Here is a 22,706-nt window from a genome sequence, read left to right on the forward strand (position 1 = left end):
CCATAGTGAAAAACTTCACCACTCCAGCAGCAAGCTCAACCAGCATGACCCCCTACTACTTATTGTTTGAAAAAACATCAAAGCCAGGTCTGTACTCCAGCCCCATCATGGTGTATATATATATATATATATATATATATATATATATATATATATATATATATATATATATATATATATATATATATATATATATATATATATATATATATATATATATATATATATATATATATATATATATATATATATATATATATATTCACTGAAAAAACCATAGGTTATAGACCATATATAGTTAGGAATTAGCATTTACAAAACCTTGAAAATTCACTGAAAAAACCATAGGTTATAGACCATATATAGTTAGGGATTAGCATTTACAAAATCTTATTTTACTCGCACAAAACCATTGAAATTCGCATATATAGTTAGTTGCACTAACTATATATCGCGCACCCGCAATCCACTGCTGATGATGTCACATATTACATCATTCATGACATGGTCAGATAGTCAAGGGTAGGTAACGCAGGCCTTTGCCCCCGTTGTAATCCGTCGTGCCTGCTTCTCTCTCCATTTGATTGATTGTTATCCAAGCATTTACTGTTTTAGAATTGGTTCTCTTTGGTTCATTCTCTATTTACAAACAAGCACAGAGTCGCAATACTCTGTTTAGTCTTTGCAGATAGTGAAAAATCGTTTAAAAAAACAAAAGGAATCGAGCAAAATCAGTAGGCCACTAATGGGATCTCTTTTTGACCTCGCTAAAATAGAAACATTAGGAACAACCCCTCATGAGAAATACGAAACTAGTGAGATGAACTGAGCTCGACACCATGATGGCTGCAAGACAGCTCGGCTCCGCCACCCACCCCGCCCAAAATAACGACAAACCCTATGCAAATATTATAAATATATACAACACACCAGCAAAGTAACAGGGTAAAACATTTTATTAAAGAACTATTTACATGGCAGCCTGCTGCGACATCCATCACTGTTCCTGTCGAGGTAGCATAGCTGGCGGCCTAGGGGTGGAGGACCGTTGTGCAAATTGCCCGGGGACGACACCATGCGCCAAGACTCGTCCCCAGTACATCCAGAGCTGATGTCCGACAAGTTGTGTGTGAGGATGCCTTGCTGATGCCGCCACTCCCACCACCACCTTTTTGTTGCCTGATCCGGCTAGCTCAATCGATCGAGCATGAGAGTCATGCACTCTGATCTCCTTGGCCTCAGTCAAGCATCAATAGTAAGATTTTCATACGTGAGTGTAGGTTCATGGTTTTCCATCCACAGACTAAAAGCCTGGAGTGGGAGTGAAAAAACCATAACTAGGTAAGAAGGAAGGCAGACGCTGTGGGAAGGACTCTGGATATGGTATGTTCCTTGGTCCCTGAGTTGCTTCGATGTCACTGCCTTGCACAAATGGCATAAGTCCTGGATGTTGGGTGCCATAGTTGAGAGTTCTGAGCAGCGCTTGTAACACTGTCTGAAGCTTATTTGCACCTGCTTCAGCTTCACTATTCTCAAAGTAAGTGGGGGCTGTTTGTGGACCTTACTGCATTGGAAAACAATGTGATGCGGTGCCTCCCTGTACCGCTTGACGGAGGCCCCCGAGGGGCGGTGTGATGGCGTGGACTCGGAGGGGGCGCTTGGCTCCGACCCCCTCTTCAAGTCTTGTTGCCCTGGTGTGGCCTGAGATCGCCCCCGACATAGGCGGCCGGCTCCCGTGGTCAAGTGGAACTTTTTGCCTTTTGGTGACTCTTCCATTCTGAACATTGTCCCACAATCCGTTTGACCTGAAGACACGTCCTGCGGTGCCCTAGTCCGACCATCACATATTCTTGCACCAGGAGACGGCGTGGGATGCACTAGAAGGGAGAGGCAGCGCGAACGAGCCTCCCCCACCTCCCCAGGTGAAGGTTTTTCAGGTACACCCCAGCGCTTCACACAACCAGCTGAGTTGCGCTCGCTCTTGCGGCTACAGCGTCTCGCCCACCATCCACTTGAATTGCGCCCACTCTTTCGGTGCTGCCATAGGCGGCTGCAACAGGACTCTCAAAATGGCGGCCGGCTCTTCGGATTTAGGCCTGGTCCACTAAAATGGCCCCGGGACACCTTGGAACTCGGACGCTTGACTGCTAGGGCATGGACCCCATTCCCAAAAGCGTCCCCTCAGCCTTGAAGATTCTACAAAAGTCACCGGGGCCCCCGACTCCCGCAGACTTCCGGTGGCGAGCGACTGCCATGATTGCTCGCGGAATGGCCACGACGTAGCCACGGGGTGCTCTCATGCTGACGCCAGCTTCAATCTGAAACATCCAGAAACACTGTAGACTACCAATTCGATCAGTTCCGGTGGAGCCCCAACGTGACCCGGTAGAGAAGAACTTGCCCTCCCCTCTTTGACTGAAGGTTCTTGTTGCCTGTCCCTTCTGTTGTCATTTAACAGAACTTTTTGGACTACTGAAAGGGGTTGTGTTCCGACCGCTGGTTGGTGGAGACATTTTGACTATATTCTGGACCTGCGTTGTCGCGTAATGCGTCATATGACGCGCCGTGTTAGCGCACCCGGAAGTGCTCCGGTGCGCTAGGCGCAGCTTCCCGGAAGCGATACAGAGCGCGGCGCGCAGCGCGTAACGTAAGCATAACAGGTCATGTGACTTGTTAATAAAACTTTTCATTGGTTCATTTTACTTTTGTTATTCTAATGATGAAAGGCTTGGTCATATGAAAGGGCGTTTCTTCGTCCCATGAGGGAGCCGTTGAAGAAAAGAGGCTCGGCCTGCTGTCTTAGTCGCTGATAGGCATGAATATCGGATTCTTATCGATCACTTTATGTTGCAGGAGTGGAAAACACAACAGCCCTAGACCATTTATCTTTACTGCGTTCCTGCGTATTATACCTTTTAACCGTCATGTAATCGGGCTGCTTTATTTCACTTGCCTTTTACTGATTCGAAAACAGTGGCTATTATTCAAAACTTTACCAATCTAGGTACTACTACCATGTTTTGTTTTAAAAACCTTTATTGTGAAAATGTCAGTATACAAATACGGGCCTATAACCACGTGGGCCGGCCACGGAGCAAACTGGAATCGTATATGATGAGGGGACATTTACACTGTAAAAGAACGTAACGGGCGGGCCATTAGGTTGTAAGAACTAAGGTGTCTAACAGTTGCGGAATCGGTGGACGTACATTTTATAATTAAAGTACGATAGGGCCAGTGACAATAAAATTATCTAGATATACATTTGCGGGCAAGTACCATAGGTGACGTTAATTTGAACTTTCAATAGTACAGTAATCAATAACACATCAGAACTTAATATCAATAGGGATGTCCAAATGTTCAATCAGTACTCGTCCCCGCCCGCCATGTGCTTCAAAACTGCATAAGTATCTCGTGATATCAAGGTTGGGCAACCAGTACACAACAAGGAGTTACGAGTCCCATTTATACCGGCGTCATTTTGGGCATGGCCCGGCAGGTCCAGGATATAATCAAAATGTCTCCACCAACCAGCGGTCGAACCAGAACCCCTTTCGGCAGTCCAAAAAGGTTCCGTTAAATGACAACAGAAGAGATAGGCAACAAGAACAATCAGTCAAAAGAGGGGACGCTTTCGGGAATGGGGCCCATGCCCTAGCAGGCAAGCGTCCGAGTTCCAAGGTGTCCCAGGGCCATTTTAGTGGACCAGGCCCAAATCCAAAGAGCCGGCCGCCATTTTGAGAGTCTTGTTGCAGCCGCCTTTCGCTGCACCGCAAGAGTAAGCGCAATTCAGCTGGATGGTGGGCGAGACGCCGTAGCCGCAAGAGCGGGCGCAACTCAGCTGAATGGCGGATGAGGCACAGTGCCGCAAGAGCGGGGCAATTCAGCTGAATGGCGACTGAAACGCTAAGGGGCGCCCCACTGCAGCAGAGGAGCCTCCACCTGGGGAAGAGGGAGAGGCCCGTTTGCGCCACCTCTCCCCCCCCCCCCCCCCCGGGCACCCCACGCCGTCTTTCGGCGCAGCAATGTAGGATGGCCTGTCATGTGCTTATCTAGGTTCCTGATCGATACTGTGACCTTATGCCCCTATTCGGCTATAAAGCCATTTATTCCCTATATTGGCATAACCGTTCAAGTGCGATTTTCTGAAAAGTCATCTCTGGCCTCACACGAGCAGAGCCACAGAGCCACATTCCAGCATGACTCTCTGCTACTTCCTTTGCGACCAATTAGTGCAATGACAGAGCAGCAGTCACTATCTGATATTCCTAGATAACACTCCGAGTTCTTCAACAAGATAAAAACTTAGCAAACCTGGAAATCCCCGCTTGCTATGTTTTGATTAGTAATGGAACTCTAATGAGCAACTGATAACTATCACTTCCTAGTGACATCTTTAATTGACGTCTTATGTCCAGCAAACTTGCGTCAAACCCGGCACCTGTCAGGTATAAATATTACCAGCGTTGCCTTAAGCAATGCGAGTGCGTTGCCTGTTGCTGATGCCAGCTGCCTGCATGACCCCGTGTTGGTAAAAACTAGCACTCTGTCGCTGCAGCCTGCTATCCTGTGGTGGTGAAGCTACTGATTACCATTATCGCCGCTACAGCGCGAACTGTGGTTCAGTACGCTTGAGGAGCCGTGCAGCCGTCCTCTGCGAAGACATCCAGCCCAGCTGCCCGCGGACGCTGTCACCCCTCCTTCCTCCCGACGCGCTGAGAGAAGCCGCTGCCTTTCTCGTGCAGAGAAATCCAGTCCCGGCGCTTCCAGTTTACCCTCGCAGGTGACTGGGATATCGAGAGAGACCCCTGAAGGAGATACCAATCCTCCATGATTCTATTCAGATGTATGGTGTTGACTAAACCCTTAGACGAGAATTCTTGAAACAAACCTTGGCAAAACCAACTTAACTTAAGCTACTTACTTACTCCCCTTCTCACGTGTTAGGCCTAGGTCAGGCACACTGGGGTAGGCTTAGTTAGAAGCACCAGTTGAGTATGTTAGCCTAATGTATATATGACTGTATAAATGTTTTATTACTTTTAAACCATTGTATGGCTAAGAAACCATATCAATGCTTTTACAGTTCTATTTCGCTATTCTTATCTTACTGTACGTACTTTTTATAATAACAGTTATTGCAATTGTGGCAATACATTTCTCTTGTATGAGAAGAAAGACTGTTCAATAAATGTTAACCTTTATTGATACACGCCCGTCTCTCTATTCTCTACATACTGTGAAAGTAAACTGCACTAGACTGACTGAGTGAAATCTTTGTCTATTGTTTCACACGACCCTAGAGATCGACTCTTGATCTGAGGAGCAAAGTTGTCATGTTGCACGGTTGTTGGAAAGCTGAATCCCTTCTTGTCTGTGCCAGGGAAGCTGATCACTTCCTATACAGAGAAGAAAGTTTCCAGTGACCTCTGAGCTAGTTGGTAACACAACCCAATTAAGTTTAGCATAGTCAGTGGAGACCTGGAATATAAGCAGTTCCACGTCGATACTACTGTTTATGTTATTCCAATGCGCAGGGCCTAGTGGGAAACTAGGAACTACACTACATGGCGCCCAACGTTTGGTAAGGCGATAAACTAACGTAAGACTTGTAGAGTAACTCAGTCGTGCATATTTCACACCCCTTTCTCCCGTAAATACTCCAATAGACGTCTGGAGTGGGTGAAAGGTTAAAATCCGCCCGACCTTAGTAGGAAGAGATTCCTATGTAAAGCTCTGGTTTATTCAACGTTGAAGGATACAGTGTTCCAAAATATTGTGCATCTAATCTTTGTCTCCTTGGAGACCTACTCTGCAAAAACTGCATTTTTTTTTTATTAAAAAAAAAAATGCCAGACAATGAAGAAGCAGTTAGACTGGCTTCCATACTAATAGAGGAAGACACGAGTCTCCTACAGGCAGACCCGGATGCTATTATCATCCCGGTCCAGTTAAGAAGATCTATAACTTTAAAACTTATAGAAAACGGACTGCCACCTCAAGGTGGTACAGTAATTTTCGTGATAGAGGCTCACGAGTATCGGCAGACAGAGGTATTCTATTCATGGATAAACTTTCCAGCGGTAAACGCTACAACACAAGAGTTTCACTATTACAAAATAGAGGAACCTCCGGGAGAGTACGCTCCTTTCGAGGAGATTGAAATCCCACTTAAATTTCAAGAGCACCTGCTCTGGTTTAATGGCGCCCTAAAACACACTGATCACATAACCAGGCTCGGTCCACTAGGTAGACCAGGAGCCACGTGGCCGGTTCTAGCCAGCTACACACCACATCCTGACATTGCAAAAATGTCTAAGGAAGAGCTGTTAGCACAGCTTAATACATTAATAAAAATACATAGGCAATTAGTCCAATATGTAATACGGACTGCAACAGTCCAGCCAGCTGTTAATTCACACCAGCTGACCCCCTCATCAGGGGAACACAAATAAAATTACACCACAGAACATACAGTCATGTCTTGGTAAAACACCCGTAAAACGGGAACAAATTCCTTTCTGGTTAGCCCAGAAAATCACTCAAATAGAGGCAGTATTTCCTGATACTACCCCTATTGAGAAACACAGAATCTTGACCATCTGCCTTCCTATGGGAATCGCACCACACGTGGAGGACTGCGACACTTGGGGTACAGTCTTTGCTTCCATTTACACAAAAACACACGGTGTTCCGTCTATGGCGGTAATACCAGACTTGCTAAAACAGATTCAAAATGAATTCGGTCCAGAACCCGCTTTAAATCTAGGTATGAAATTACTGAAAGACTTCAAGCAGGTCACGGCTATATTATTAGCCAACGTAAAGGGAGAAGCAGCATCTGTGGCGATCCGCCAGAAGTTGAGGGAAACAGATATAAAAGATCCTGTTGAGCTTGCAAAAATCATAGAAAAATGCTATGAAGAATTAGGTAGAGACAGCTTGGGTGGAAAACCAGTTAAGCCCCAACTGCTCGAAAATCCTGAAAAATTATTTATTAAAAATAATTTAAATACTCCTAAAAAGAGCTGGGATGGAAATAAACAATCCACTCCCAAGGAAAAAGTTTTCCAGTCCAGAGGAAGGTCTCCTCGACGGAGGGAAAGAACTCCGATTCGAGAACGCCAGTCTCCCCAACGGGAGCCCTCTGAGAAAAGATATAACCTTAGAAATAGGGATAATATAAAAAAACCTGATAGATATCAAAGTATTGATACGCGTCCCTCTCGATCTCTTCCACAGAATTCGGAAAGAAGAGGACGGTCAGACCCAGGAGAGCACACCAAGTCCAAAGACAAGGAACCTGCTCAAAATAAGAAATCTCAATTTCCTAAAAAGAAGGTAGCCAGTATTAGAGTAATCAACCATGCCGAGAATACTGAGGACACAGTTGAAAAACGGGGAGTGGGCATTGACAATGTTGGACAGTGCAGCAGAAATCAGTATAGCACGGAAGATCTTGATGAGTCATCTGGAGACAGTGGACACGAATGAATACATTCAGGTTGAAACTGCCGACGCCAGACTTAGCGAGCCCCATAAAATATACGAAATAACATTGCGTATAGAGGGTGATAAGACTAGGAAAATTAAGGGTCTATTTTGGGATAAGCTCTCAAAAGGCTATGATATTCTGTTAGCTGAAAAAGATTGGCCCCCGGAGTTTGTCAGGGAGTGCCCTCGTGGCGAAGAGGTAATTATGCCTGCCTTCTCGAATCACATACCGATTCATAAAAAATACACATATGCAAGGAAATGGGCAGTGGCCCAGGCACCTGCGTTGTATAAAAATCACGTAGGATGGGATGAGGATTCACCACCTCACAAAATCCAATTAAAAAGTGAACCAACTGCCCAACGGCAGTATCCCATAAAGCAAGAAGCTAAAAAACAGGTCAGGAAGATCTTAGATCAACTTGAATACCAGGGGGTGATTGAAACATGCACCTCTCAAATGAACAATCCTTTGTTTCCTGTCTCCAAGCCAGACAATTCATATCGTCTAGTTTTGGACTACAGACATCTTAATACATGTTGCAAAACTTTTGCAGTACAAAACTCGCATAGTGCAGCCCTAATGAATAACATAGTTAGGAAAAAATATAAAACGACATTAGACATTTCTAATGGTTTCTTTTGTCAAAACATTGCACCAGAAAGCAGATATTTGACCGCTTTCTCCGCATTTGGGTCGCAGAAAAAATTCTGTCGACTCCCACAGGGGTTCAAACACAGCCCAGGACTATTCTCAGCCAGGGTAACAGAGTTACTACAGATCTATGATGATGAAGCATTATCTTACGTAGATGATATTTATCTCACAGACGACGACTTGGATACTCACTTGAAAAGAGTGAACACCATTATACTTGGGTTCGCAGCAGAGGGTTACAAATTCAACTTTAAAAAGTCCCGAATTGCCCATCTGACAGTACTATTCTTAGGGTACGAATTATCAAGTGAAGGGAAAAGCCTAGCGGACAACTTCTTAGAGAAGTGCGCTGTACTCCAAGCTCCAAAAACGCTGAAGAATTTACAATCAATACTAGGTTTTCTGAATTTCGGAAGAACTTACATTCAAATTACGCAGAGAGGGTTAAACCTCTCTACGAACTAATTAGACCTGATTTAAAACAAATCAATTGGACTCAAAAACACACAGAAATTTTGAGATCACTGCAAACAGACATGTTAGCAAAAACAAAATTAGATACACGTGACAACACACGTGATCTTGTAATCCGAGTCATCCCAGGAAGATGCGGATTCACGTACCTAACCTCTAATGAGGGAGAAAAGGTACCTATTTCAATTAAATCTCACTTGTACACACAAGCAGAAAAAACATTCAGTCACACAGAAAGAACTGTGAACGCAGTGCAAATCGCATTAGCAAATGAACGAGAACTAGCACACGGCAAACGGATTAATATCCTTACAGCGGAATCCGCCTTCGAGGCGCTATTCAGCCCAGTAAACCTGCCTACAGTGTCACTGGATCCGAAATGGATACAGTGCATAGATTCTCTAGGAGCGGAAGACGTAAAATACTATTTCGCCCCGCAATACGAAGACCTGAATGATTTAGAATATGAAGAAGAATATCCTCTGCAAATCGAAATCCTGCCTCTCCCACAATACGCCTGTATAATCTATACAGATAGCTTTGTACAGCATTTCAACGTAGAGAGAAAATCCTACGATGCAGCATGTGCGATTATTAAAGGTCGTTGGCTGTGCGGTAAATTCAGACCGAAAGTAACAAAAACTGAATCAGTAAGAAACTGTTCGGTTCAGAGAACTGAAATCAGATCTTTAAAGATGGCGCTCGAAAATGCAGAGCGCGAATTCCCCACACTTATAGTGTGCGATTCTCATTTTTGCGTCAATTCTTTCAACAATAAACTGCAGAGTTGGATCGAAAACGACTACAAAGATGACACAGGTGCCACAATAAAGCATAAAAAGCTCTGGAACGAGGTAGCTCTTTTACATAAAGAACTACAAAAGACTCACGTGATTCACGCACAGAGTCTTCAACGTGATGGCGTTCACGTTGCAGGGAATTCATTGGCTAATACAGCCACCGCGGAAGCAACTAAACCGGCTTCCGTAGCCACAAAAAAGCGTACAGATAAGTATATAGACGGGGAAACCATGCTAGCAGTAAAAACGACCGTAAAAGGCGACTGCGCAGCACTACCCGTAAACTATCCACTCAATTATGCATACATAATCGATGCAAACTCCGTTCCTTTTGCTCGAATCCCTGGAGTGGGGGATAGAGTAATTCCAAACATGAACAGGAGAATATTTTTAATAGCAGACGCACATATGGGTTTGGGTCTAAGGCACAGAGAGATCAAGGAATCACTGACTGAATTGCAATCAGTATTCTGGTGGCCGGGAATGAGTGTAGAACACCAAATATATGCAAACAACTGTGAAAACTGCAATAGGGATCGCAGTAGCGAACCTTGCTACCGGCTACCAATCAGAAAGAGCGTAACGCTGCCTACACCCCGCCCTGCGTCCTATTAATAGTTGAGACGAAATACACTTAAATAATGAGGCCTCCAGCGCTCGGCTGACGCTAGAACGGTTATAAAAGATTTGCGAGTCCATATCGGCATATACGCAATTACCACGTTCCATTCTGACCAGGGTCCTGCTTTCAGCTCTCGAGCTTATAAGAAGGCCATGGCTAGCATGGGAATTGGGTTGTGGTATTCTTGTCAGTCATACCCCGGGAGGGAATAGTGTGATAGAAAGAAAAAACCGGGACATAAAGCAATCTATAACAGCGAAGGTATTAGGTTCAGGCGCTGGATGGGTCAAACATTTAATAAGTGTCCAGACTAGTCTTAACAACATGCCAAGAAATTCTCTAAAAGGTTTCAGCCCATACGAACTATTGTTCGGAATAAGAATGAACATTCAGGACCTCGATAGTCAGATGTCAGTGGTACAAAAAGAAACAAAGCAGTTTGAAGTAAAAGACCGTTTGGCTGTTTTACAGGAACTGAATGAAACAAGAAAATCATTAAGCAACATAAAGTTAAAGCAACAGCCAAGTACCACTGACGAGGCACCACCCGCAACAGCCCCAGCAAGGCCTGTCTGGATTCCAAAGATTGGGGATCTAGTCAGAGAAAAGATCGCGGTTAAGAAGGAATTTGGGCCTTCTTACAGAAAAGCAGTACCTGTCTTAGCAGTCACCGGAACAAGATCAATTGTGCTACCGCCCCTTGCTGGTAAAAAGGAGAACAGAGTCGTGTCCATCGATCTGGTAAAACCACAAGCATGTGGCCTATAATCAACAGTAGGCCCAGTGGACTCCCAAGAAACAACAGAATACCCAAATTTGCGACAATCCAAGAGGTTCAAACTGAAAGACTAATCACATTCGATCAGCCTGCAGTGCCCAATGAAGGACTATGCAATACAGCCATGGAACTCGTGCCTCTTGAAACACAGATTGAAACAGTTCGTCAAGAAACAACACCAGTCTACACTAATGTGGCATCAGAAAGTGCTACCGAGAGACAGATTGAAAGAACAATCCCATCAATTGACAGAACTGCCTCTGGTTATTTCATCAACTTCGACAACTTCTCTGAAGATGAAAACGATCCCGAAGTGATGCCAGAAACAAAAAAGTCTTTTAAAGAAAAAGCAACGGAACTCTTTCAAGAACTGAAGGAAATCTACCTCATTTCCCCTTGGCTAGAGTTCTGGTTCGGTCTAGGTGTATTTTTCCTCCTGCTTTGGCTCATCATGGTACTATGTTTGGGAAAATTCATTGAAGGAAAATATATTACAATGGACACAGCAAGTCAGAACATCAACCTAGTCCTGAAACCACACAGATCATCCCACGTGAAGAAAAGAGAACTGTCAACAGTAAATGTCACAGCAATTCCAATACCTGGTGGGGTAGTATGGGAGAAAACAGACTATGAGATCTATGGTCCGGTCGAAATCCTGAAGTATCCTCATCAACTAAAGGTTTCCTTAAGTGACTTTGTTACACCTAGTACATTCTCTGATGATTGGGACTTTAACAGTATTAATGACATGATGTCTGATTTAGTAATGTCAGCTAGATTCACAGATCATGATTATTTACAAGGTTCATCTAGTTATGAGCAGTTATTCTGTTACACCCACTATGGGGATCATTACTTGCATAAATCTGCACAGCCTAGAAATGTTTTTATGTATAACCAATGGGAACATTGTTCTACACCACCTAAAAGCAGTTCTAAAGCATTTTTTGAGAAATTCAAATACTTCTCAGGGTTTAATACCAGTGATGCAGAAACGTTTTATTACAAACTGTTAGATAAAACAGGAATGAAAACAATGCTGACAAATTCTAAATTGATATATTCAGAAGCATTTTATGATAAAATGATGACATTTGGTTTTGATTATTGGAAAAATAATATTGAAACGAAAACAATTTGGGGTACAAAAGATTGGCAGGTGCAAGGCATAGAAGCACTATTTAGAACCTGCATGATACCAGAACAAATGTTATTTTTAAATGACACTGTACACCAAACATCTTGTCTTGGCCTAGCTAAGAACAAAGACCTTAGAACACCGTCTATACCTAAGCCAATACCTGAAAATGCAACAGCTGATACTGAGTTAGACGTGTCACAAATTTTACATTTCAACAGAACACATCCTGATTGGAAAAAGTGGTTAATCTGGCCTACAGACACAAATAGCTGTCAAGATAGGTTCCTGAATAAAACACAGGGGTTAAAAATGACCAGATTAGACCCTAGATATTCCCAGAGACAACATCCAGGAATAATAACAACATACAGTGTAGGGAAACTCTGCCTAGAATGGCTAACTACATCCACACTGGCTGAAATTAAGCAACACTTGTCTTTACTAAAAGATGGTGCTGATTTGCGCGATTTCATTCTTGGACCACGCAAACAGCGTCAAAAGCGTTTCATAGCGACCAGCATCTATGCTGCTTACAACGAGGCTTGGAAAGTAAAGCAAATTGAAACTGTTGAAAAGATACGAGAAATTGATCGTATTAATTTGGAAAAATCACTTTCTGTGGTAGACAATGGGTTAATGACTCTGTCTTCCAGAATATATTCGTTGGACAATATTGTATCCTCTGCCTTTGATGTGATAGACAGAGATTTGCTAATGTTACAACATGGCCAATCTCAATTACGTTCTATTATAGAACTAGGCTGGACGCTGCAAAATCTTCGTTCAGGCTATGTGCCTTGGCGTCTGATAAACACAACGTCATTATTTTCCATTTTTAACCTTACTGATAAACAGATCAGTTTGGCACAGAAAGGAGCAGACTATACAATCTTGAGCATCGAGAAACTCGAGAAATTATCATTGACAATGTCAGAGAGTCCTGTCATTGAATGGATAATACACGGGATTATCACAATTCCGATAACAACTTTCCGATTTCATAAATGCCTTGAATACATACCTGCTGGCCAGTATGAACAATTGGGTAAGGGATATGTTAAATCCGAATGGCAATTACCATACACTCATTCTTGCTATAGTGACAGCGACAAAAATGTATTTCTTAGTGGTGACAATTGTAAACATTCACTAAGCGGTATACTTTTGTGTCAGGGTATTAATTTACACGGAGCATGTGATGGAAATTCAAACAACCTTTCATGCCACCAGCTAGTCACACCTGCAACTCAGATAGAGCCCTTCTTTATGCAACTCGCAAACGGGAGTTACATTCTAAGAACGGATCACAGGTGCTGTGGCCTCGCGCCCGGACTAAGTTATCTAATAGAAGTAACGTCCATGGTCAAATGTTGTATGCAAGCATTGTTCCCGAGCGGGCCTCCAGACATAGTGACTCCCATCTGGCCTCGTCTGAATCTCTATTCTATACGAATTGATACATTAAGCAAAATGAAATCTGTACTTTTACAGACAACAGTGCCTATAACGTCATCTAAAGAGACGTATGATCTTCTAGTCGCAAGGACGGCTACTGAGGTCCATGACCTTTTATCAACAAATTGCCCCGTGCATTTCGTACAAATGCTCGAGCAACTCCTTAACATGTCTAGTGCCACGAGCATCCCAGGCATATTTAAGACAGTCTTTACGGGACTGCTAACACCCTTCCAGGCAATTTTGGGAATCTTTCCTAATTTTGTGCACTCCATCTTTGGTGGTATTCCACTATTTTTTGGACTCATCGCAGGGATTCTATTCTTGACCCTCCTGCTTCGATATGGCAAGCCTCGGCTCAGACATAGCTCCCATGGGAATGGAAGAGACAATCCTAGCAATGCGCTACAGGGACAGGATAACTAACGTCCTCGGATTGGCCAGGCTGAGAGATCTAAACATGACCTGGTTCCTTTCATTCAGACCAATATGGCAAAATTGCATTTTATCTGTGCTACGGTGTATGCTTTGCGGCGAGGAATGCGTGTTGGACATTTGTCTTTCACTTCCATCAGCAGTACCAATGGACGTCGATACTTTGCTAAGTCCAATAACGGCTCACGCATTGTGTTGTCCCCAGCGGCTACCAATCCTGATGACGGCATTCGTGGAGACTCCTGTACTACAGCCAAGTGGTAACAGTGGAGCGAGTGACAAAAGCAACATCATCCAGGTACAACGTTCTGTGAGCATTGCTGGTCCTACCTTCGATGACAGCAATCATTCTCACACCTGCCAAGTTTCAGCGCTATCTAATTTGGTTGAACTATCACCTGATTTTGTAGACCAATTCTTTGCGAGCCTGTCTGATACGATGTTCTCACCCACAGAGAAACAATAACTTTTTGAGAAGCTTTTCCGACACACAGCGTTCCCATGAACTCTGAATTCGGCCTTCAGTTTTGATCAACAAAAACTGCCAGGAGCTTTGGTAAACTGATTTTTCTTTGAATTGGACAATTTTTTCAAATATTGACCCTTTCCTTTTTCTGGCACGAACAATTCTTTGCTTAACGTAAAAACTATTCTTAGAGAACAGAAGCTTCACACTTCTATTTCTGAAAACACATCTAGAGACACAACAACATAACATCAGCCTCTAGCACACATGTTATTACAATGCATTTTTATGTGATGATTTATCTCGCATTTCTTCTGTCAGAGATACTTCATGTGTAATTCCTTTTGCATAATCGTTCATTGATTTTATATGCAATAATTTTTTGAATGATTACTATGCTTTTAAAACTACGTACAGTACCTAAATTCCATGTATTACAAGTACGCCTATTTTGAATGCATTTATGTATTTTGGGGTGGGCTATGTTACACAATGTTACACATGCATCTAATTGCTTAGTTTTAGTAATTTTGATGGACATGAATTCGTGGAGTGGGTGTCATGTGCTTATCTAGGTTCCTGATCGATACTGTGACCTTATGCCCCTATTCGGCTATAAAGCCATTTATTCCCTATATTGGCATAACCGTTCAAGTGCGATTTTCTGAAAAGTCATCTCTGGCCTCACACGAGCAGAGCCACAGAGCCACATTCCAGCATGACTCTCTGCTACTTCCTTTGCGACCAATTAGTGCAATGACAGAGCAGCAGTCACTATCTGATATTCCTAGATAACACTCCGAGTTCTTCAACAAGATAAAAACTTAGCAAACCTGGAAATCCCCGCTTGCTATGTTTTGATTAGTAATGGAACTCTAATGAGCAACTGATAACTATCACTTCCTAGTGACATCTTTAATTGACGTCTTATGTCCAGCAAACTTGCGTCAAACCCGGCACCTGTCAGGTATAAATATTACCAACGTTGCCTTAAGCAATGCGAGTGCGTTGCCTGTTGCTGATGCCAGCTGCCTGCATGACCCCGTGTTGGTAAAAACTAGCACTCTGTCGCTGCAGCCTGCTATCCTGTGGTGGTGAAGCTACTGATTACCATTATCGCCGCTACAGCGCGAACTGTGGTTCAGTACGCTTGAGGAGCCGTGCAGCCGTCCTCTGCGAAGACATCCAGCCCAGCTGCCCGCGGACGCTGTCACCCCTCCTTCCTCCCGACGCGCTGAGAGAAGCCGCTGCCTTTCTCGTGCAGAGAAATCCAGTCCCGGCGCTTCCAGTTTACCCTCGCAGGTGACTGGGATATCGAGAGAGACCCCTGAAGGAGATACCAATCCTCGATCATTCTATTCAGAGGTATGGTGTTGACTAAACCCTTAGACGAGAATTCTTGAAACAAACCTTGGCAAAACCAACTTAACTTAAGCTACTTACTTACTCCCCTTCTCACGTGTTAGGCCTAGGTCAGGCACACTGGGGTAGGCTTAGTTAGAAGCACCAGTTGAGTATGTTAGCCTAATGTATATATGACTGTATAAATGTTTTATTACTTTTAAACCATTGTATGGCTAAGAAACCATATCAATGCTTTTACAGTTCTATTTCGCTATTCTTATCTTACTGTACGTACTTTTTATAATAACAGTTATTGCAATTGTGGCAATACATTTCTCTTGTATGAGAAGAAAGACTGTTCAATAAATGTTAACCTTTATTGATACACGCCCGTCTCTCTATTCTCTACATACTGTGAAAGTAAACTGCACTAGACTGACTGAGTGAAATCTTTGTCTATTGTTTCACACGACCCTAGAGATCGACTCTTGATCTGAGGAGCAAAGTTGTCATGTTGCACGGTTGTTGGAAAGCTGAATCCCTTCTTGTCTGTGCCAGGGAAGCTGATCACTTCCTATACAGAGAAGAAAGTTTCCAGTGACCTCTGAGCTAGTTGGTAACACAACCCAATTAAGTTTAGCATAGTCAGTGGAGACCTGGAATATAAGCAGTTCCACGTCGATACTACTGTTTATGTTATTCCAATGCGCAGGGCCTAGTGGGAAACTAGGAACTACACTACAGGCCACACCAGTGAAACTTGCTGGACACCACCTCGGTGCCATCCGGATCTCGGCGCGTTGTGCTGCCTTCGGCGTACTGTAGAAGCAAGAGTGACCGCAACTCAGCTGGACACGCCGTCTTTCGGCGCAGCATTGTAGGATGGCCAGACCAGTGCAGAAACTTGCTGGACACCACCTCGGTGCCATCCGGATCTCGGCGCGTTGTGCTGCCTTCGGCCTACTGTAGCAGCAAGTGCGGGCGCAACTCAAGTGGACGGCGAGTGAAACGGTAAGAGGCGCCGCACTGCAGATGAGGTGCCTCCACCTGGGGAGGAGGGAGAGGCCAGTTCGCACCGCCTCCCCCCCCCCCCCCCGGGCACCCCACGCCGACTTTTGGTGCAGCATTGTAGGATGGCCACACCAGTGCAACTTGCTTGACACCACCTCGGGGCCATCCGGATCTCGGCGCGTTGTGCTGCCTTCGGCGTACTGTAGCAGCAAGAGTGACCGTACCTCAGCTGGACACGCCGTCTTTCGGCGCAGCATTGTAGGATGGCCAGACCAGTGTAGAAACTTGCTGGACACCACCTCGGTGCCATCCGGATCTCGGCGCGTTGTGCTGCCTTCGGCCTACTGTAGCAGCAAGTGCGGGCGCAACTCAAGTGGACGGCGAGTGAAACGGTAAGAGGCGCCGTACTGCAGATGAGGTGCCTCCACCTGGGGAGGCGGGAGAGGCCAGTTCGCATCGCCTCCCCCCCCCCCGGGCACCCCATGCCGACTTTCGGCGCAGCATTGTAGGATGGCCACACCAGTGCAACTTGCTGGACACCACCTCGGTGCCATCCGGATCTCGGCGCGTTGTGCTGCCTTCGGCCTATTCGCACATCGGTCCGCTACTGACGCCGCCTCACGGGCCAACGGATTTTGTACGCTTTTTATAGCCCAAAGCCGCATAACAGGTCATGTGACTTGTTTATAAAACTTTTCATTGGTTCATTTTACTTTTGGTTTCCTAATGATATAAGGCTTGATCATATGACCTAAAAATAACACTTTTCATTGGATTGAAACATTTTTTTTTCCCAAATGATGAAAGCCCCACCTTTTTTTTTCTCACTCGGCAATCCAAAAATGTTCCGTTAGATAACAACAGAGGGGACAGGCAACAAGAACCATCAGTCAAAAGAGGGGAGGGCAAGTTCTTCCCTACCGGGTCACGTTGGGGCTCCACCGGAAGTCATCGAATTGGTAGTCTACAGTGTTTCTGGATGTTTCAGACTGAAGCTGGCGTCAGCATGAGAGCACCACCATCTCGTGGCTCCGTCGTGGCCATTCTGCAAGCAATCATGGCAGCCGCTCCCCACCGGAAGCCTGCGGGAGTCGGGGGCCCCGATGACTTTTGTAGAATCTTCAAGGCTGAGGGGACGCTTTCGAGAATGGGGCCCAAGCCGTAGCAGGCAAATGTCCGAGTTCAAATGTGTCCCAGGGCCATTTTAGTGGACCAGGCCCAAATCCGAAGAGCCGGCCGCCATTTTAAGAGTCCTGTGGCAGCCGCCTATCGCTGCACCGCAAGAGTGGGCGCAACTCAGCTGAATGGCGGATGAGGCACAGTGCCGCAAAAGCGAGCGCTAAACAACTGGATGGCGAGTGAAACGCCAAGGGGCGCCCCACTGCAGCAGAGGAGCCTCCAGCTGGGGAGGCGGGGGAGGCCCGTTCGTTCCGCCTCCCCCCCGCGGGGCGCCCCACGCCGTTTTTCGGCGCAGCATTGTAGGATGGTCAGACCAGTGCGACAACTTACTGGACACCACCTGGGTGCAGTCCAACTGGATGGTGACTGAAACGCTAAAGGGCGCCCCATTGCAGCAGAGGAGCCTCCACCTGGGGAGGTCCGTTCATTCCGCCTCCCCCCCCCCCCCCGGGGCGCCCCATGCCATTTTTCGGCACAGCATTGTAGGATGTCAAACCAGTGCGACAACTTACTGGACACCACCTGGATGCCGTCCGGATCTCGGAGCGTTGGGCTGCCTTCGGCCTATTCGCACAACGGACCGCTACTAACTAAAAGACAAACCAAAGCAGCTCATTGTGCTTTGAGATGGATGTTGCAGCAGGCTGCCATGTAAATAGTTGTTTAATTTTTTTTTTTTTACGTGTTTATTTTTTTGTTGCGTTGTATATATTTATAAGTTATTAAAGTGTTATAATCCTACTACTTTGTTGGAGTGCTATATATTTTTAATGTGACACATAATTGTGAAGACTTTGATGTACAAAAAGGCATCCCTGGAATCTTCCGCTTCAGGCTCGGTCCCACACACCCTTACAGTGAGAATCCCCTCCCCAATCACAATACAGGATCGTTATCAGATAGTAGGAACGTGTGTGGTGTGACGGATCTCATGAGGAGGGGGCCTTGATCTACTGTAACTCCTTTGAAGAGGGGTGATTCTTTAAAGTTGGGGCCATAAACTACATCCGCACGGCTAGGTGATAGCCTGGAACCGGCCTGGACAATCAGACACAGAGGAAGAGGAGTGTCAGAGGGTGCGGTAGTGAATAAGGTGAAAGGGAGGTGTCGGGCGGGCACAGGGTGTGATTCTCAGGGAAAAGCAGCGCAGATGGGGGGAGGTTTATGGCCCGTGCATGAGAGAGAGAGCGGGGGTGACCAGTGCGTGGGGGAGATGCTTGCGAGGGTGGGGAGCCATGCTGAGGATCGGCGGCGTGCAGAGAGTGGGTCTGGTCAAGGCATCTAAAATGGCTGCAGTGCACGACAAAAGTGTGGCATTGGAAAAAAGGCAAGATGGCGCAGACAATGTTTATCAATACGGATTAATTTATAACAATTATTTTTAACAAAATATTTACTCGCAGTGACAAAATGGCGGTCAACACTTCCTGATTTCCTTCGAATCGAACGTTAACAGACGTCACGCAGCAAAAAAAAAAAACGCTCACGCGCAGCCGCTGGAAGACATGTATCAACATATATGAGCATCCATAGCCACCCTCAGAAAACATAGGGGGTCAGGATACGTCTCCCGTACCCCCTTATACCCATTTCTCACATTGTTTTTCCTCCATCTTGTTATTTAATTAAAACGAAACACAAAATGGCGAATTCCCGTTTCGCGACCCGGTTCGCAAACCGGGAAGCGCTTCTACCGCGAAAAATCTATTTTTTTTTATTTGCCCCACGGGACCCTTTAATAACCCCAACATCATTCCTAGGGGGTCAAGAGGGGTCTACCTTGCCCCCTTTCATTAAATTCCCCCTTCGTTTTTCTCCTCCTCTTGTCTCTCGATCCTACAGAGAGACAAGATGGCGGCCGCTCCGGACTGTTTAGAATGTTGACAGACACCGGAGAGCCAATCAGCTTCGCAAAGTTCCGTAACGCGAAAAGTACGCGAACCGGAGCGCTACCCGGGACGCTGTCACAGATATATCTGTTTTTTAAAACGTTAATTTCTCAAAATCCACTGGAGCACATATATTGAGACCCAGCAAAGGCACATCGGGCTAACAGTCCCTACAATTATGCCAAGTTTCGTGCAAATCCATTCAGCCGTTCGAGCTAAAAGTGAGGCCAAGCGCCCTATGGAAAACTCAATGTTAAAAACGCGTTTTGGGACCCCCCTTTTTTCTCGGCCCCCCCTTGACGAAACCCCCCCAAATTTTCAGGGGCTGCTCAGAAACAAAATGTGCCATTTTCCTGAACATTTCAGCCGATTCCGTCCACAAACGCCAAAGTTATTAGACATAGAATTTTCAAAAGTCCCATTGAGAAAAAATCCTAACTATATATACCTACTGGCGACCGCCAGTAGGTAAAATATATATATATATATATATATATATATATATATATATATATATATATATATATATATATATATATATATATATATATATATATATATATATATATATATATATATATATATATATATATATATATATATATATATATATATATATATATATATATATATATATATATATATATATATATATATATATATATATATATATATATATATATATATATATATATCCAGTATCTCCGAATCCCCTTGCAGCGCCCAGCCGGAACACAGCCAAAGAAACGGATACAGACTTCAGTTTTGCGTGGATCTAGCAGGTCTTTATTTTGTTTTCAAATTGTCAGACGCGTTTCGAATACCTCTGTATTCTTTCTCAATTGACAAACAAATAGTCCGCTTTTTATTTTTATACTTTTAGAAGTGATGCTTTCACCTATTCCCAGTGCAAAGATAGAAGAAATACTACATGCCAATGCATGCTGGGTATTGTAGTATCAACACCACAAACTTTACCAAATCCATAGTATAATTTGTCCATTGAACAAAATACATTATAACTGCATAAATGCCAGTTCATTGGTAAAAAAGTACATTACCATATGCAATTAGGTTCCTGTGCATATAAGCTAAAAGGTTTAGGTCAGATATGTATATATTTACAACATTTTTCATGAAAATACCATAACATACAAAAATATATATATCTCACATTATAAAAATATATATTTGATAAATTTATATATTATGTACAATATAAAAATAGAAACATCCTCTAAAACCATAGGTATTCCCATAATCGGTTATACAGATCTAACGGAATGAATTCCAAATTTATGCGGACCTAAGCTTATTTATGCAATGGGACACTGCACCATTAGTATTATGTACAAAATTGCAAGTTGGGTGCCGGAAGTGTGTTTGTAGCAGCATGTAAATATATCTTCAAATAAAGTGCATAAAGTGATATTTTCCTTATACCATAATATTCGTGCCTTTTTGTATAAAGAAGAAAATTTCATATTTGATTGGGTTTTTTTGAAATATTTTTTTAAAAATTATAAGATAAAAATAATTTATACTTATAATGTGAAAGACTAAAACCAAAATTGAGATAAAATGGAGTAGACACTGGGGTCACAGTATAGTAATCAATATTTACACACAGGATACAAAAGTTACAGAATACCCTGTCGGAGACAACCTGAACCAACGTGAGACTATTTCAGAGGAAATGATGGAGGTCCTCCGTGTTGTTCAGACCGTTTGGCTGTCTATTATCTAGTTCAATGATGAATTTCGATTCCAGCTGCCTAAGGCGCTTTTCTCTGTTGCCACCAAGCGGATTATCAGTCACCGCTCCGATGACAAAATATTTCAGGTCCGCTAAGTTGTTTTGGTGGACTGCCTTAAAGTGTCTTGCGACAGGATACGTGCTATCGTTATTTACGATAGCACGTAGGTGTTGTAGGATTCTGACGTGTACTTGCTGCTTGGTACTGCCCACATAACGGAGCCCACAAGTACACGTCAGAATGTACACTGCATAATATATATATATATATATATATATATATATATATATATATAGATATATATATATATATATATAGATATATAGATATATATGCAGCAGCTCGCAATGTCCACCCGCTTATACGCGGAATGACGAACTCAGACCAATGTTCAGTGCAAGCATTATTTTATTATCCTACATCAGTCAAGACGCGTTTCGGCCGTCCAAGCGGTCTTGATCACCTGACCATACCAACTGACAAGCCCAAATTTAAAGTGCAAATGCATCACAGTTATCAGTTGACATAGAGGAAATACTAATATCTGTATAAATACAATATAAACTGGTTTTTCATACGTTTTTCAACACACAAATTATAATTTTGTAAAATAACCGCTTGAATGCTTACAAATTAAATAATTCATCACAGTTTGCAAATTATATGAAACCGTTGCAAAATAAGACAGAATTTTCTGCATAAATGCTGTTGAATATTATCTCATGAACTGGTACGATGCAATATATAAATCCTTGCTCCCAACTGCTCACCTAAACGTGAAACGAATATAAACCTATTGTGTGAACTAATAAATTCATTAAAACCAAGATTCTTAAGTCACTTTATAACTCTTTCCTCAATTGATATTATAAGGTTACACTTGTCTCTAATCAATAATACATCAATAGTTTTATGTGAGTTGCCAACAAAAACGTAGTTACATGTTGAGCAATTTAATAGACAACTCATCTGCACCTTGCCCCATTCCTAATTCTGTCTCTTAACAACAAACACGCGAATGGAGGTTCATTCAATTCATAATTCATTGAATACAATAAAGTGCTAAGGTGCTACAGTACTTGTGAATTTGAAGTGACTTATGCCTCAGTGCTAAGAATTAAAGTGATTAGTGCCTATATAGTGCAAACAGTGAGATGGTCTTGCACAGATTCTCTGAAAGTTTATATACTTTGCAAG

The 22,706-nt window shown here is 43.7% G+C and overlaps 1 protein-coding gene across 2 annotated transcripts in view; it reads right to left on the minus strand.

The window, feature by feature from the left end:
• ARMH4 (armadillo like helical domain containing 4) overlaps nucleotides 1–22,706 on the minus strand; it is a 732,743-nt gene that overhangs the window by 25,452 nt on the left and 684,585 nt on the right. The window lies entirely within an intron of this gene.

Source organism: Lissotriton vulgaris, chromosome 9, assembly GCF_964263255.1.
Source record: "Lissotriton vulgaris chromosome 9, aLisVul1.2, whole genome shotgun sequence".
NCBI classification, from domain to species: domain Eukaryota; kingdom Metazoa; phylum Chordata; class Amphibia; order Caudata; family Salamandridae; genus Lissotriton; species Lissotriton vulgaris.